This window comes from Humulus lupulus, chromosome 3 (assembly GCF_963169125.1).
Source record: "Humulus lupulus chromosome 3, drHumLupu1.1, whole genome shotgun sequence".
Taxonomy (NCBI): Eukaryota; Viridiplantae; Streptophyta; class Magnoliopsida; order Rosales; family Cannabaceae; genus Humulus; species Humulus lupulus.
In genome coordinates, this window is record NC_084795.1 from 277,098,886 (window position 1) to 277,115,501 (window position 16,616).

General features: G+C 33.8%; 2 long non-coding RNA genes across 2 annotated transcripts; both read right to left on the minus strand.

Annotated features, from left to right (window-relative positions):
• Positions 1-1,108: 1,108 nt before the first annotated feature.
• LOC133824425 (uncharacterized) lies at positions 1,109-4,706 on the minus strand. The gene is made up of 3 exons (XR_009888528.1): positions 3,422-4,706; positions 2,426-2,489; positions 1,109-1,265 (listed from the first exon to the last, which is right to left on the minus strand). It is a non-coding gene; the product is annotated as an uncharacterized LOC133824425 (long non-coding RNA).
• A 2,203-nt stretch (positions 4,707-6,909) lies between these two features.
• Positions 6,910-10,038, minus strand: LOC133824426 (uncharacterized). The gene is made up of 3 exons (XR_009888529.1): positions 9,223-10,038; positions 8,227-8,290; positions 6,910-7,066 (listed from the first exon to the last, which is right to left on the minus strand). It is a non-coding gene; the product is annotated as an uncharacterized LOC133824426 (long non-coding RNA).
• Between the last annotated feature and the right edge of the window lie 6,578 nt (positions 10,039-16,616).

Here is a 16,616-nt window from a genome sequence, read left to right on the forward strand (position 1 = left end):
TAGGATCTGAAAGAAACTTAAGGAAAACTAAGGAATCATAAAGAATAGAACTTATGAATAGTATTACCTTGGATGAACTAGAACCGTTCTACACCTCGATATCGAAATCACACTATATCTCACTACCCAAGTGTTTATAAAGCTTAAGATGATAAAACTTTTATCCCAAAACCCTAGTGTTTCTCTCAAGAATAATCTAAGCAATTTGGAGGCTCTGAACTGTGCTTGAAGAATGAAGAAAATGGCTGAGCACTAGGTCCTATTTATAGAATTTGAGGAGTGAAACTATCCTATTAAAAAAAATACTTACATCCTTAAATAAACATGATTATGCCAAGTGTCATGCTCTTAATGGTTCTGGAGGGTCCTAGAGTTTCTAGATCTTTCTTTTATTTAAAAATACTTAATTTCATTCTAACTATAATCCAAATTTAAATTTAAATAAAATAGAATCCAAACTTATGTAGAATATATCTCTAAATTATCTTATTAATATTTTTATTAAATAATTGAGGAATAATCTAACACAAAAAAAAATATCCCAACGTCTAACTTCATAAATATCGTAACTCTAAACTTACCTGTACTAAAATCAACATAACTAGAGCTGTAGGATTCCGATTTAGACCATCTTTATACTGTTAGAAATCTAATTCAATTATCTACAACTTTCTAGAAATACTATTTTTCAAAATTCATAATATAACTGGGTCAAAAATAGGTCGAAAGTTGCAGTACCCTAAAGTTATTAAAAATCTATTTAATTATCTAAATAACAACCTAATCCACAAATATATTGACTAACCATAAAATAACAAACTCTAATTCCCTAGGCTGATTTCGAATTTACTAAGTCCAAAATCTTATTGGGCTTTATGTCGGCTCGATCCATAATACTTTTTAATAATATCATAATTAATTTATTATAATGCAATCACCCCATTTTCCACAAACAAGGCTACTAATATCATAAACCTATACTATACTATAATAATCATAACTGTAACGTCCCTAAGGTAGGGTACGTCTGCCACATACTCGTAATTCTAGGGTTTACGAGTATGTAAGGCACTTGACCAAAAGAATTAAATAAAATGATACGAAGAAATACAGAAAAATTTAAAACTTTTATATAAACTTATTAGAAGAAATTATTACACGTATGAATACTTTAAATTTAAGGCAGCCATATGAAAACTCTAAAACCATTATTGCATTGCTACTGAGTCCGTGCTCCACAAGTTGCTCAACAGCTAAAGCCACACCTGGAAAAATGTTGGAAAATAACATAATGAGCTAACGCTCAGTAAGCAAATCTCATGCATACACATACACATGAATGTCGTGAGTTTGTAGTGCACATATACTAATATGCTGACTTATATACTTATGCATTTCATTTATTGCTCATGCACTTTCAAACTTTACTTTTATGCTCTTTCTTTTAGTTTCACATTTTTATGGGCCCAATATCACTTGTGCACACTGTTTGATTCAGCCAATGCCTGCAGGGCTTGTTACACATATCATATAGAATCCCATGGGTTCTCCTCCGGCTAGCCATCATCTCAGCTAGGCTCATCATAACACTCATTTCATCGTTGCCATAGCTGCCATACTTATTACACATATGGAGGAGAAAGACGGAAACATGGCAAACATATCTGAATGGTCAACTCTGACCTAGCCCACACTAGTGGGCAGCCACTATAAGTCTTATAGACTTCCGTCTTCTTTACTGAACTTACTTGATTGCTTCATCAAAACAGTGGCACCCTTTTTAAACATCTTATTATCACTTTGCTTAAGCCTTGTGTCATTAAAATGTTTAACTTTACATAAGACTTTTCAAGACATTTCATAACTTTTCTCATATTCATATGCATGGTCTTATATCACATAATAATGTATCACATAACTGTACATGCCATGCATACATGCTGATGCTGAAATGCCAATGTTCGTGTTCATGACTCATGTTGATGGTATTCAATCCAGGCATTGTATCACATCTCATATAACTCAAAACATCTTTAGTCATAATACATGAAGCTTTGGGTTGGTGGCGTTGTTATACCTTAACGTAGAGCTATGGCTCAGGTCTAAGGTTTCCAGCCTAAAAACTTAAACGCTTCATATATCATAACATATAACAAATCATGAACATAGAGTAATCCACATATCCATCAACATAAGAACACATACTTGCACATAATTCATATCATTCTTAACCAAGTAAGACATCTTTCACATATCACAGAATTCATCAATTACATATCGCACAACACCCTTATGGTGTTCATATAACCATTTTTCACATACTTATCATATGCATCATCATCATACCATACTTAACTCATCAGATGTACACAATCAATGTAGTCATGCATCTTACACTTAAGCACAAAATGTGAGATTTACTTACCTTAGGTCCTTAGCTTATTTTAAAATTCCTCACCAAGAGTCAATCAATCAAATCCATACAAATCCTATTCAAGGCACATCATTTATTAAATTCTATCAAAATCATAAATATACACTATTGATAGTGTATATTAATAATACCAGAAACTATATAAATGATAATAATAAATTATTATCAACGTAATGCAAATAACTCTTCATATAAAACCATGCTTTAAACCTTGCTCATAAGATAATGTACCCTTATGATAATAATAATAATAATCCCAACAAAAATAATAATTATCGTCTATAATTAAACTTATTTCGATATTAATAACAAAATACTTCAATAGCAATACGTATATGGATGTATATATTCAAATAGTCATTTTATAAAAGAAATCATATTTTTAACATAAAGTTGTAATAATCAATATAATGATAATAATATAAATATAAATATTTATATTATTATTAATTAGTCATAATATCAATTCCAGTGATATAATAAATATACTTTCTCCAAACTTCACTGGTCTTACAAATATCAATAACTGTAAGAAACTAATATTTGATATTATTTTAATATTCAAATATTAATATACAATAATAATGGTTAGATAATAGGTTTACTATAAATCATACTTTTCATATATATATATATATATATATGAATCTGTATTCTTGATTCACTTAACAAAATAATAACAATAATAATTAAAATTACTTAATCATAATAATTTCCATATTAATATAAAATCAATTAACTATGTATTTTTATACTTTATTTAATATCTAATATTTTCTAGAAAATTAGACAGCACAACGGCTATAAAGTGGACAATTCCAAAATCAAAACCTGTATCAAAAATATATATAATCCCAGACAGCCAGTAAATTACAGAAAATATTCCATATATCAATAATATATAATTATATACTATAAATACACATAATAACAATTACTCTAATCAATCACAATTAAATCACAATATATAGGTTAAAGAAATTATACCAAAATGATCGGGTTCCACAATAAGTCAAACGATGATTTTCTGAGACTCAAAACGTACTTCGGAACCTCGAACACTAAGTTTCGACCGTCGATCTACGGTGGATCGCGGTGGCTCGTGGTGGGCCCACCACCCAACTATGGTAGATGTAGGAACAAGTTATTGGGTTTTGAAGCCCACAACACGAGGAGCACGATGGTGGTGACGGATCGGCAAACGGATGCCCGAGGTGGCCGAATCGCAACTTTGAAGTCGCGGGGTGGCCGAACTTAAATCGAGTGGTTGAGGCGTTTAATCGGCGAGTGAGCTCTAGATTCCCGCGTTGGTCGATAGTTCGGAGGCCTCTGAATCCAACGGTCCGGCGCGTGGCTAAAAATGGTGGCCGGAAAGTACTCCTGCGTCGTCGGCAACAGTAATACGCAGAGGAGAGAGAGAGAGAGAGAGAGAGAGAGAGTTTCTGAGGAGAGAGAGAGAGAGGGTTTCTGAGGAGAGAGAGAGAGGGGCTCGGGTAAAATGAAAGGCTGAAGCCTTTTATTTTATTTTATTTATTTTTTTTATTTATTTATTTTTAAAAATTACACTTGGACCCAAAATACTAAAATTCTTTTCAAATAAGCCCTTTAGCCAAACTTTCTTAATTTTATAAAAATCCCCAATTAAAATTATTTGACATTTGGGTCCAATACTTGACTACTCAAGTTTCTCTTTCTTTAATCTCATTAAAAACATAAAATCATATTTTAAACACTATTTTTCCATTACTATTTCTTAAATTTGTAAAGTTGTACATTTTATGTATTAAAACTTTGATTTATAATAAATAAATGTATTATGAAAATGTTGGATATTACAATCCTTCCCCCGTTAAAATAATTTCGTCCTCGAAATTTCAAACTAAAATTTGATAATCGGAGACAATAACTACCATTACAAATAAACAGAACAACATTTCACAGCATAAGATTTTATACACAACACTTACTTTCACCCCGAAAACAAAACTTATTCCTGACTTCTTGTAATCCTTATCATATATAAAAAGGCGAGGATGTGTAAACACCTCACATGAGGACTACAATATAGATAGAAAGGAAATAAGCTATAACAATAGTATAAATTACAATGAATGTATACGAAAATACAAACGAATCCTCATCATCCATACTTTTGAACACAAACCACATAACGTAAGAAGAGAAAATGACCATCATCATGAAAACATCCTTGATCTTCATGTCTTACAGTCAATTTTTTTTTTTTTTTTTTTTTTTTTAAGCATATGCAATTGACTGGTTATACCTTGATAATAGATGCTAAATTGAGCAACAAGTTTGTTCAATAGAAAGTTTTTCGACATAAAAAAATTGGATAACTAGAAAACAATTATATAGCCGATGAAGATTATTCTTTAAAACCAAGTCTCTGTGAAACCCTTTCGTTGTCAAAACCGACTTCTTGCCCTGAATGAGAAATAGTGAGATAGGCCATTCATTAGGTACCAGTTCAGAAAAGCCTGACTCTCATTCTTTCTCTAAGAAAACATTTAAAAATCAAAATTGTTTCCAAATGTATAAAATAATAAAGGGCATATTGATACTATGCTAGAATGCAAATAACCGTGGCCACTCGGAAATTCACACATTTAGCTTAGTATCCCTTCATTGAATAAAACATGGGATAAGTCTTGACTGACCAATCCACCACTTCATCTACGAAAACGAATAATTCTCACATGTCTAATAAGTTAGACATGTCTCATTTCAACACCTATACCAATAATACTCAGTCATCACTTCACACAAGTAATACATTATCTTACTTTCGGGATAAAACAGCTAATATACTATAATTTAATCGCCGAAAGTAATTCACACTACATAGTAATTCAGTAAATAACATTTATCACCTCGATTCATTCAACAATTTACAAATTGTTTCCATGTTCAAATCAGGATCGCAAAATCAATAGAAGTGATTTCCATGTCGACAACATCTAATAAGTTTGACTTTCATCATCAGAGAGGATAGCGTAACACATTGAACAAGATAAAATCTGTGATATCTATCTTGAAAACAAACAAATTCAAGGATCCAATGACCCAACAGTTCAACACATTTTTCTATAAATAAAATTCATCACATACACACTAAAACACAATCAATCTCAAGCTTTTGAAAACCAAATCATTATTACTTCCGTCCATTACTCAAGCTAAGCAACCTATGGCATCCTCATCATCTCAGCTGAACTTAGACCTAACTTTAGCTTTACCTGAGCCAAATCTTCCCACTATCGAATCTTCACCACAAATTTCTGCACCCCTACCACAGCTAATGGTGTATCCTACGGTACACATCCCAGAACGAAATACTCAATTTCCCAGAGTTTGGCTTCCCAAATTTTATTCTGATACTGGCCTTGTCACGGTGGAGGATTCAGCTATGCTCGATAAAAAGGTGGCCATTAGTATAGGTCAAAGCATACTCACCCCTAAAGACCAAATAATTTTATCCCATAGGTCAGACCTACAAGCTGTAAAAGATTCCTTAGTTCTTACCACTCAGGCGGCAGCATCGGTCTCAAACCTAGGCCAACGGGTTCTTGCAAGAGAACAAGAGGTTGACCACTTGAAAAGGTATATAGAAACACAAAAACAAGAGATGATAACCATTAGAAATGCCAACAAGGCATTGACTCGAGAGAAGGAGAAGTTGGTTAAGGAGAATGGGACTTTAACTACACTTCTTGCTAATTACTCAGTCGATATGAAGGAAAAATTTCAGACACTGCAAACTACTGGGGAGACCCTTAGAGTTGAACAACAAAAGTTGATTGACGAGGTAGAACGTGTCCAAAACCCCAATCCTTAATGTATTATGTATTTTTTTTTTCTATATATTATTACTGTTTCACTAAAGTCTCTTATTGTGTGTGCTCTCAGCAACAGCCTAAAACTTTGCTCTCCAAAACACTAACCTGACATATTAACCCTTAACACACTAACTGGACTGATAGGTCACTTTCAAAGCTTGAGAATATCAATTAACAATCCAAACATCGACATCGATAAATCATCAATTATTTATCACATCAATAATAAAGGCATGCATTCAGATAAATAACAAACTTCAATTTCTCTACCGTGCATGAGAATATTCATTTAATCCAAACTCATACTTATATCATGGAAACTCAATAACACAATGAGTTTCTAATACAATTATACAACATCATTAACATACATTAACTAAAATATGGATAAATTATACTAACCATTAACGTGTGGCTTGTCTTGTGGCGGAACTCAGTAGCATTTCAGATCCCAAAATCTAATAACATAACGAGTATACGACATCTACAAACTCAAAGCTCTGATACCATTTGTAACGTCCCTAAGGTAGGGTACGTCTGCCACATACTCGTAATTCTAGGGTTTACGAGTATGTAAGGCACTTGACCAAAAGAATTAAATAAAATGATACGAAGAAATACAGAAAAATTTAAAACTTTTATATAAACTTATTAGAAGAAATTATTACACGTATGAATACTTTAAATTTAAGGCAGCCATATGAAAACTCTAAAACCATTATTGCATTGCTACTGAGTCCGTGCTCCACAAGTTGCTCAACAGCTAAAGCCACACCTGGAAAAATGTTGGAAAATAACATAATGAGCTAACGCTCAGTAAGCAAATCTCATGCATACACATACACATGAATGTCGTGAGTTTGTAGTGCACATATACTAATATGCTGACTTATATACTTATGCATTTCATTTATTGCTCATGCACTTTCAAACTTTACTTTTATGCTCTTTCTTTTAGTTTCACATTTTTATGGGCCCAATATCACTTGTGCACACTGTTTGATTCAGCCAATGCCTGCAGGGCTTGTTACACATATCATATAGAATCCCATGGGTTCTCCTCCGGCTAGCCATCATCTCAGCTAGGCTCATCATAACACTCATTTCATCGTTGCCATAGCTGCCATACTTATTACACATATGGAGGAGAAAGACGGAAACATGGCAAACATATCTGAATGGTCAACTCTGACCTAGCCCACACTAGTGGGCAGCCACTATAAGTCTTATAGACTTCCGTCTTCTTTACTGAACTTACTTGATTGCTTCATCAAAACAGTGGCACCCTTTTTAAACATCTTATTATCACTTTGCTTAAGCCTTGTGTCATTAAAATGTTTAACTTTACATAAGACTTTTCAAGACATTTCATAACTTTTCTCATATTCATATGCATGGTCTTATATCACATAATAATGTATCACATAACTGTACATGCCATGCATACATGCTGATGCTGAAATGCCAATGTTCGTGTTCATGACTCATGTTGATGGTATTCAATCCAGGCATTGTATCACATCTCATATAACTCAAAACATCTTTAGTCATAATACATGAAGCTTTGGGTTGGTGGCGTTGTTATACCTTAACGTAGAGCTATGGCTCAGGTCTAAGGTTTCCAGCCTAAAAACTTAAACGCTTCATATATCATAACATATAACAAATCATGAACATAGAGTAATCCACATATCCATCAACATAAGAACACATACTTGCACATAATTCATATCATTCTTAACCAAGTAAGACATCTTTCACATATCACAGAATTCATCAATTACATATCGCACAACACCCTTATGGTGTTCATATAACCATTTTTCACATACTTATCATATGCATCATCATCATACCATACTTAACTCATCAGATGTACACAATCAATGTAGTCATGCATCTTACACTTAAGCACAAAATGTGAGATTTACTTACCTTAGGTCCTTAGCTTATTTTAAAATTCCTCACCAAGAGTCAATCAATCAAATCCATACAAATCCTATTCAAGGCACATCATTTATTAAATTCTATCAAAATCATAAATATACACTATTGATAGTGTATATTAATAATACCAGAAACTATATAAATGATAATAATAAATTATTATCAACGTAATGCAAATAACTCTTCATATAAAACCATGCTTTAAACCTTGCTCATAAGATAATGTACCCTTATGATAATAATAATAATAATCCCAACAAAAATAATAATTATCGTCTATAATTAAACTTATTTCGATATTAATAACAAAATACTTCAATAGCAATACGTATATGGATGTATATATTCAAATAGTCATTTTATAAAAGAAATCATATTTTTAACATAAAGTTGTAATAATCAATATAATGATAATAATATAAATATAAATATTTATATTATTATTAATTAGTCATAATATCAATTCCAGTGATATAATAAATATACTTTCTCCAAACTTCACTGGTCTTACAAATATCAATAACTGTAAGAAACTAATATTTGATATTATTTTAATATTCAAATATTAATATACAATAATAATGGTTAGATAATAGGTTTACTATAAATCATACTTTTCATATATATATATATATATATATGAATCTGTATTCTTGATTCACTTAACAAAATAATAACAATAATAATTAAAATTACTTAATCATAATAATTTCCATATTAATATAAAATCAATTAACTATGTATTTTTATACTTTATTTAATATCTAATATTTTCTAGAAAATTAGACAGCACAACGGCTATAAAGTGGACAATTCCAAAATCAAAACCTGTATCAAAAATATATATAATCCCAGACAGCCAGTAAATTACAGAAAATATTCCATATATCAATAATATATAATTATATACTATAAATACACATAATAACAATTACTCTAATCAATCACAATTAAATCACAATATATAGGTTAAAGAAATTATACCAAAATGATCGGGTTCCACAATAAGTCAAACGATGATTTTCTGAGACTCAAAACGTACTTCGGAACCTCGAACACTAAGTTTCGACCGTCGATCTACGGTGGATCGCGGTGGCTCGTGGTGGGCCCACCACCCAACTATGGTAGATGTAGGAACAAGTTATTGGGTTTTGAAGCCCACAACACGAGGAGCACGATGGTGGTGACGGATCGGCAAACGGATGCCCGAGGTGGCCGAATCGCAACTTTGAAGTCGCGGGGTGGCCGAACTTAAATCGAGTGGTTGAGGCGTTTAATCGGCGAGTGAGCTCTAGATTCCCGCGTTGGTCGATAGTTCGGAGGCCTCTGAATCCAACGGTCCGGCGCGTGGCTAAAAATGGTGGCCGGAAAGTACTCCTGCGTCGTCGGCAACAGTAATACGCAGAGGAGAGAGAGAGAGAGAGAGAGAGAGAGTTTCTGAGGAGAGAGAGAGAGAGGGTTTCTGAGGAGAGAGAGAGAGGGGCTCGGGTAAAATGAAAGGCTGAAGCCTTTTATTTTATTTTATTTTATTTTTTTATTTATTTATTTTTAAAAATTACACTTGGACCCAAAATACTAAAATTCTTTTCAAATAAGCCCTTTAGCCAAACTTTCTTAATTTTATAAAAATCCCCAATTAAAATTATTTGACATTTGGGTCCAATACTTGACTACTCAAGTTTCTCTTTCTTTAATCTCATTAAAAACATAAAATCATATTTTAAACACTATTTTTCCATTACTATTTCTTAAATTTGTAAAGTTGTACATTTTATGTATTAAAACTTTGATTTATAATAAATAAATGTATTATGAAAATGTTGGATATTACAATAACTACTAAAAAAAATTAAACCTTATGTTATAATTAATATTTCTAAACTATAGGTTAAACTTATAAAATTCATAACTATTGCTATGAGTATCCAACTAAATCCCGACTTGAACCAATATCAGCTAAAACTAACATACTATAAGCTATTACTACCTACAAACTTAAGGAGATTGGTATAATCAAATTCATAATTTCAAGTGTAGATTTCAAGAATCTGAATGAAATGTGTTTGCTATCATATTTTTTGTGAGTTTAAGTTTATTCTTTATGTTAAGAGTACAATGGTGAATATTAATGAATAATTCAAGGGTTATTGTTATACTTATTTTGTTTATAAAGTTATTGATCACCATAAAATATAAAATAATTACAAAAAAGCTCAACAAATTTTATTTACAAAAATACCTTGCCACGTCATAAAAAAATAATGGATTTAAAAAATAATATACTTGAAATGGACAAGTTCACAGAATCCTAGAATTTCCATTTTTCTGGATTTTCAAAAGTAACTTTTCGATTACTTACGATGCCAATAAAATACTGATTGATTACTTTTTCATAAAAAACTTCATTTTTAAACTATATTATTTTATATACATTTTGATTACCTCCAAAACTTATAGGTAGAAAAGTTGTTATCTTAATATCAATTAGTCATTTTTAAGTTATATTATGATGTTTTATTATTGAAGATACTTTTCGGTTACATTCAAGTCAATTTCAGAAACTAATGAGGTGTCATATAATATAACAAATTATCACATAGCTTATTAGCAAAATTTACTTAGTATACAACATTGTAATATTTTTGAATAAAAAGTTTTAATACACTTTTTGGTCATTCATGTAATTTACATATGATTAATAGTAATTTTTTTATTAACGAGACAAAAAAGAAACTTAGAAGTTACTTTCAAATTATAATTAAAAATACACATTTTGGTCAATTAAATAATAAGACACCATAATATAACATAAAACTAAAATCATGTTTTAAAAGTAACTAATCAGTATCTTAAGATAACTAATTTTCTACAAATAGGGTTTATATAATGTAAAAATATCTTAAATAATAAGACACCATAATATAACTGTGACAGTCAGAATCCCGTGATCCACAGGGGGAAAGACTGGGTAAAAGTTGTGCAATCCCACATCACCTGGGGAAGGTCAAGTGTGATGATTCTAAGACTGTGTAGGTATGAGACTACACAGTTGAAGATGGCTTAAATGGATTGATTGGTACTACCTATGCCAACAAGATGCATCTTCTTTTTGGTAGCCCATTACTTGAGAACTCCAAAGTTAAGTATGCTTTACCTGGAGTAGTCTCATGATGGGTGACCTCCTGGGAAGTTTTCCAAGAAGGGTGCGAATGAGGACAAAGCACGTTGGAAAGACTCACATGTTGGTTTGCAGGGCCAGTTGTCAATCCAGGAAGCATCTATAGTGACGTGGGACGTTACAATAACCTAAAAATTAAGCCACGTTTTAAAGGGAACTATCAGTATTTTAAAATAACAAAAAATGTATATGAAATAATATGATTTGAAAAATGAAGTTTTTTATGAAAAGGTAACAAATCAGTATCTTATCGATATCATAAACAACATAAATATTACTTTTGAAAACAAAAACAAAAAATGGAAAATACGGTATTTTGTGAATTTTTCCATTTTAGGTTTATTATTTTTAAAATTTGATATGTTTTTTGATGATGTGTTAGGACATTTTTGTAAATAAAAAGTTATAAGTAATTTTTTGAATTAAAATTTAAAAACCAACATCAAATGTAAATTTCTTTATTTCTTGAAATGCATTAAAATAACATTTCTATAACTTTTGTTTCGTAATTTTTCCTTTTAAAATTAAGCCTTTTGACTAGGCTTTTTTCGTAATTTTATAATGAAATAAAAAACTTGTAAAAAAAATAATTGAACTAAACTAACAACAAAGTTAGAATTATAGGATTTTATTTGTAATTTTATATATATTTTTTGGTCAAAAAACATGTCAAAAGTATAAAAAAAATTGTATTTTTGTAAATCTGTTACCAAGGTCAGCAAAAGGCCCAAATACAAAAATGGGTCCAATTACACCTGAAACCCGCAACCTAAAAATAGCATAAATCCAAAAATACTTAGGACAGGTTTAGTACCCTATTTCCACACCTGAAAACTACACAATTGTTGTGTAATTTCTAAACAACGTAAGTGTACGCTATCACAACAAGTAATCCAGAGTAAGTAGAGTGTCGATCCCACAGAGAATTTATCACTAAAATTAGTTGAGTACTAAAATCGTCAATTAACCAAATTTTAGAAAAACCTAGGATCACAATTATCCTTCAATATTTCATTTAAACACAATTATTCTCACTTAATTTCATCCATCAATGCAAATTATTGGCCAAGAAACCATAATTATTCACAAGCCTCTCTCGATGGTCATGCAAAAATATTTTATTTAATCAACTATCTACATTCCTATGATAATCAAATTAGAATAAAATCATTAAGCACAAGTTCTCAAAATGGTTATTGTAATGCCCCAAAATCCCTAATGAGGTTTACTAGTTGGATTGGTAGGCCGGGAGGGCCATAATTGATTTATTATGCCATTATATGATTATGTGCATGTTTATGTGAATTATATTATAATATGATGTTAAATGCATGCATGTGGGTCCACATTTCATTAGAGGGGCATTTTGGTAATTTGGCCTGTTGAGGGCGTAATTGTATATTTGTATGCATGTTGGTGAATTATTGATGAGACCACATTATAATGTGGATTTGTTCGAGCCATTCGGCATGAGACGATCTTTGAGTGCAAGTTAGCGGTTTGGTCATAACGGGGTTGATTGCAGGACTTGGGGTAAGTCTCGAGGTAATTTGGTGATTAGATCATTGCCAGGAATTAAAAGGTAATGGGATATGATTTATTAGCATTTGAGAATATTGGGAATAACGGGAATTGGAGGGTGTTAATTATGATTAACGAGATAGGCAGGAAAGAACGATTTTGCCCTTGGAGGATGTTTAGGGTTTTAATTAAGCTTAAGGGCAATATGGTCTTTTCACCCTAAGGATAAATATAACCATTGGAGGCTGTAGAAACCTTATAAAATAGAGCATTGTTTTCTTCTCTCCCGTACACCATTTCTCCACCTTTTCTCTTTGAGTTTTTTAGCTTAATTTGAGGATCCAAGCTAAGGAAGTGGACCTTGAGGGCTTAGGGTTGTGTTCCACCATTGAAGAGGGTTCTAAATTGAGCTTGAGGTAAGGTTCTAGCCATTAAAACTTTAGTTTTGCTCTGTTTTTCTATTGGATTTCAGCTTGGATTTCTAGATTGGATATTGATGATTGATGGGAGTTTTTGGCAAGGGTTACTTGGGTTATGATGACTAAGACTTGTGTATATGGATTTTTGGTTCAATTGGGAGTTTGAATGGGGATTGGAAACTTGTTTTTCAGGTTGGAAATGGTGGTGTCGAAGGAGGGAAAAACCAGGGTTGAAAACCTTGGTTGTAGCGCTACAGCGCCCATCCATGGGGGCTACAATGCTAGCCAGAGGGTGTTTCATTCTACCAATAGCGCTAGGGCACTAGGGGGTAGCGCTACAGCCTACCCTGCTTTTCTAGATTTCTGTTTTGGGCATTTTTTAGGGTTTTTGGCTTGGGGTTTCAATTCCTAAGGCTCGGGATCGAATCTACTCACCGTTTGGGTACAATTCGGGGTCTTGGGAGTGAGGTTTAGGTCAATACCCTTTTATGGTTTATTTTCATTAATGGAGGTTATAATTGGCTATGACTAGGTGACTGCTAAGGAATCAAAGCGTCGATCGTTCTCAAAAGTCGCTCTTTTACTATTTCTCGCTCGATCCAGAGGTAAGAAAACTGCACCCCATATGTGACATGCATGGTTATTATTGAGGCATGTTAAGTGTTTAAATGTGGACTTTGATTGCATATCAAATGCTTAGTAATCTTGCTTATTTGTGAATGGCACTGACCTATGAGTCAGGAATCGACAATGGTGTCAGTACTAACTGTGAAGTTGTGACTTACTAGTCAAGTTCAACAGTATTACTGAGCACTGGTCGTATGGTATTGGCTTAAGAGTCAAGAACTATTTTAGCGTGTTTAACGTAAGTCAAAAAGATTAGATCTAATCGACATCAGCATTCAATGACTCATCATGAACATTAATGCTGGACCGACCTCAAGTTTGATGAAAACTAAAAGCGCTTGTCTAGTCTCATGACTAGTCACTTAGAGCCAGGGCCAGAAGGCCTTGGTGACTGCATCGTCACATGGCTAAGGTGCGGAGCCCAAGTTAGTGACTCACTCATCTGATTCAAGTTGTGACTCCATGGTCACTCATCTGATTTCAAGCTAGTGACTTACTCATCAGTCACTCATCTGTTTAAGCTAGTGACTTACTCATCAGTCACTCATCTGATTAGGGCTACAAGCCCCAGGAAGGTTACCAAAACCTTAAAGTGATATTCACTCATCTATTTAGGGCTATAAGCTCTGTATGATTATCATGACCATCATTTGATATTGTAACGCCCTACTACCTTAGAGCCGTTACTAAGTGAGTTTAAAACAGGAATTGTGCATTTAATAGACTCAAAGTGGTTTCTAAAACCAAAAGTGTGATTAAACCAGAGTTTAAGGCTGTATTCTTTTAAAATGTTTAACTTCATTGAAAGCGTTAAATATAAAACATCTGGGATCCCAAAATAAGGTTTACAAAATGTTTACAACACCAAAATAGATTTACACTTGATCAGCTATCAAAAGAATGGTTAAATACAGCCATATACAAAATGCCCCCAACCAAAGCAGTCGGGCAGGCCGAACATGTACGCGCCGCCCCCACGCTCTCCATACTCATGGCCGGTTGACTGACTCCTTGCTTTTACCTGCCACACGGAGCACCCGTGAGCCGAAGCCCAGCAAGAAAACCCAAATAACACATAACATATGCAAAACAAATAGCTGGCAATAATTCACTGACACATAGGAAAACCATCATAATAAACAAGTACGGCCATGCCGCTCCCAAGGCCTTACCAAAGCCTGGAGTTTCGGTTCTCACCGCGAGGATAACTCATGTATCCCTTGGGTCCCACCCTGAATATAAGCATCCCATGTGCTGTGTGTTACTTCGGCCCACGGCCGCCCCGGCCTATGCCGTACCCGGCCTCTGCCGTTCGTTTCATCATAATCACACATATAGTACATTCAAAATAAACATTCACACACATCACAGTTCATTTAAGGTTAAGCATTTGCACGTAATACAATCCGGGGCCACGCCCTACAATCACACAGTGGGGCCATGCCCTAAACTCGGGTGTTACGGTTTTCTTATCTGTATTCCGTGCTTTCCGATGCACCACGGTCACGAGCACGGTCCTCTTAGCACGAGCCTCTCCGAAATCCTAGTCACAACACACATAAAGCACTTTTAATACTAACCAAACCCAAAACCACTTCCCGGGACCAATCCCGCACTCTCGGGACTCCCAAAATCCTAAAATAAGTCATTGGAAACATCCCCCGAACCCCTGGAGCAAAAGCTCAAAAATGGAATTTTGGTGTCCTGAAAAATGGCCTAGCGCCACGGCTCAGCCCTACAGGGCCGCGGCGCTAAAGCAAGTCAGAGAGCCCCTCGCCTGGAACCAGCCTCGCGCCGTGGCGCCCAAGAACAGGGCCGCGGCGCGCCCTTGCGAACCCGAAAATCTGGGTTTTTCTCCTTCAAATCCTTCATCCAAAATACCTCCAAACCAACCCCAAACACATATCTCAACCCCAAACTCAATTCCACACTTCATATGAACAATCTAATAACCTATAGACACTTAGAAACAAGATCAAAACCTCAACACACTCAAGATCCAAACCTTTGATCTTCAAATTCAGTAACTCAAACAAAGCCCATGAAAATCCTAAGTCAAGCATTACATTCCTCAAATCAACACAGAAAACAAACTTAAATAAGCATAAGATCCTTACCTCAAGAGTAGAATCCACCCTAAAAGTTCCCTTGATCTCCTTCTAAGCTTCCCACTTCAGCCCCTTCTACACCTCTTCTTCTTTCTTCTTCTTTGCCCTAGCCTTTCTCTCCTCTTCTTTTCCCTCTCTTCAAATTTTATCAAAGCCACAAGTGAACCCAAATGCCCAAACCGTACCCCCTAAATCCCAGCTGCAAAATGTCTATTTGCCTTGCCAAAAGACCAAATTACCCCTCCTTACTAATCCTTCTAAGCTAAACCTTCAAGGGTACTTAAGTCTTTACACTTTCATTTCAATTCTACCACTTCCTATCTTAAAACTTGTTACTCACAGCAGTTACAAATGGTTACCAAAATACCAATAACTAATCACTCATTCTCAACTCAACTTATAAGATTCCCGAAGTACCCCTAGGCTCCTCCCGAGCCGGGTACAACATCCCGTTGTGACTTTTAGACTAACTGGCTCACTAGGACCGTCTCGATGCGTGCATCCTGATAAAAACATCACACTCAC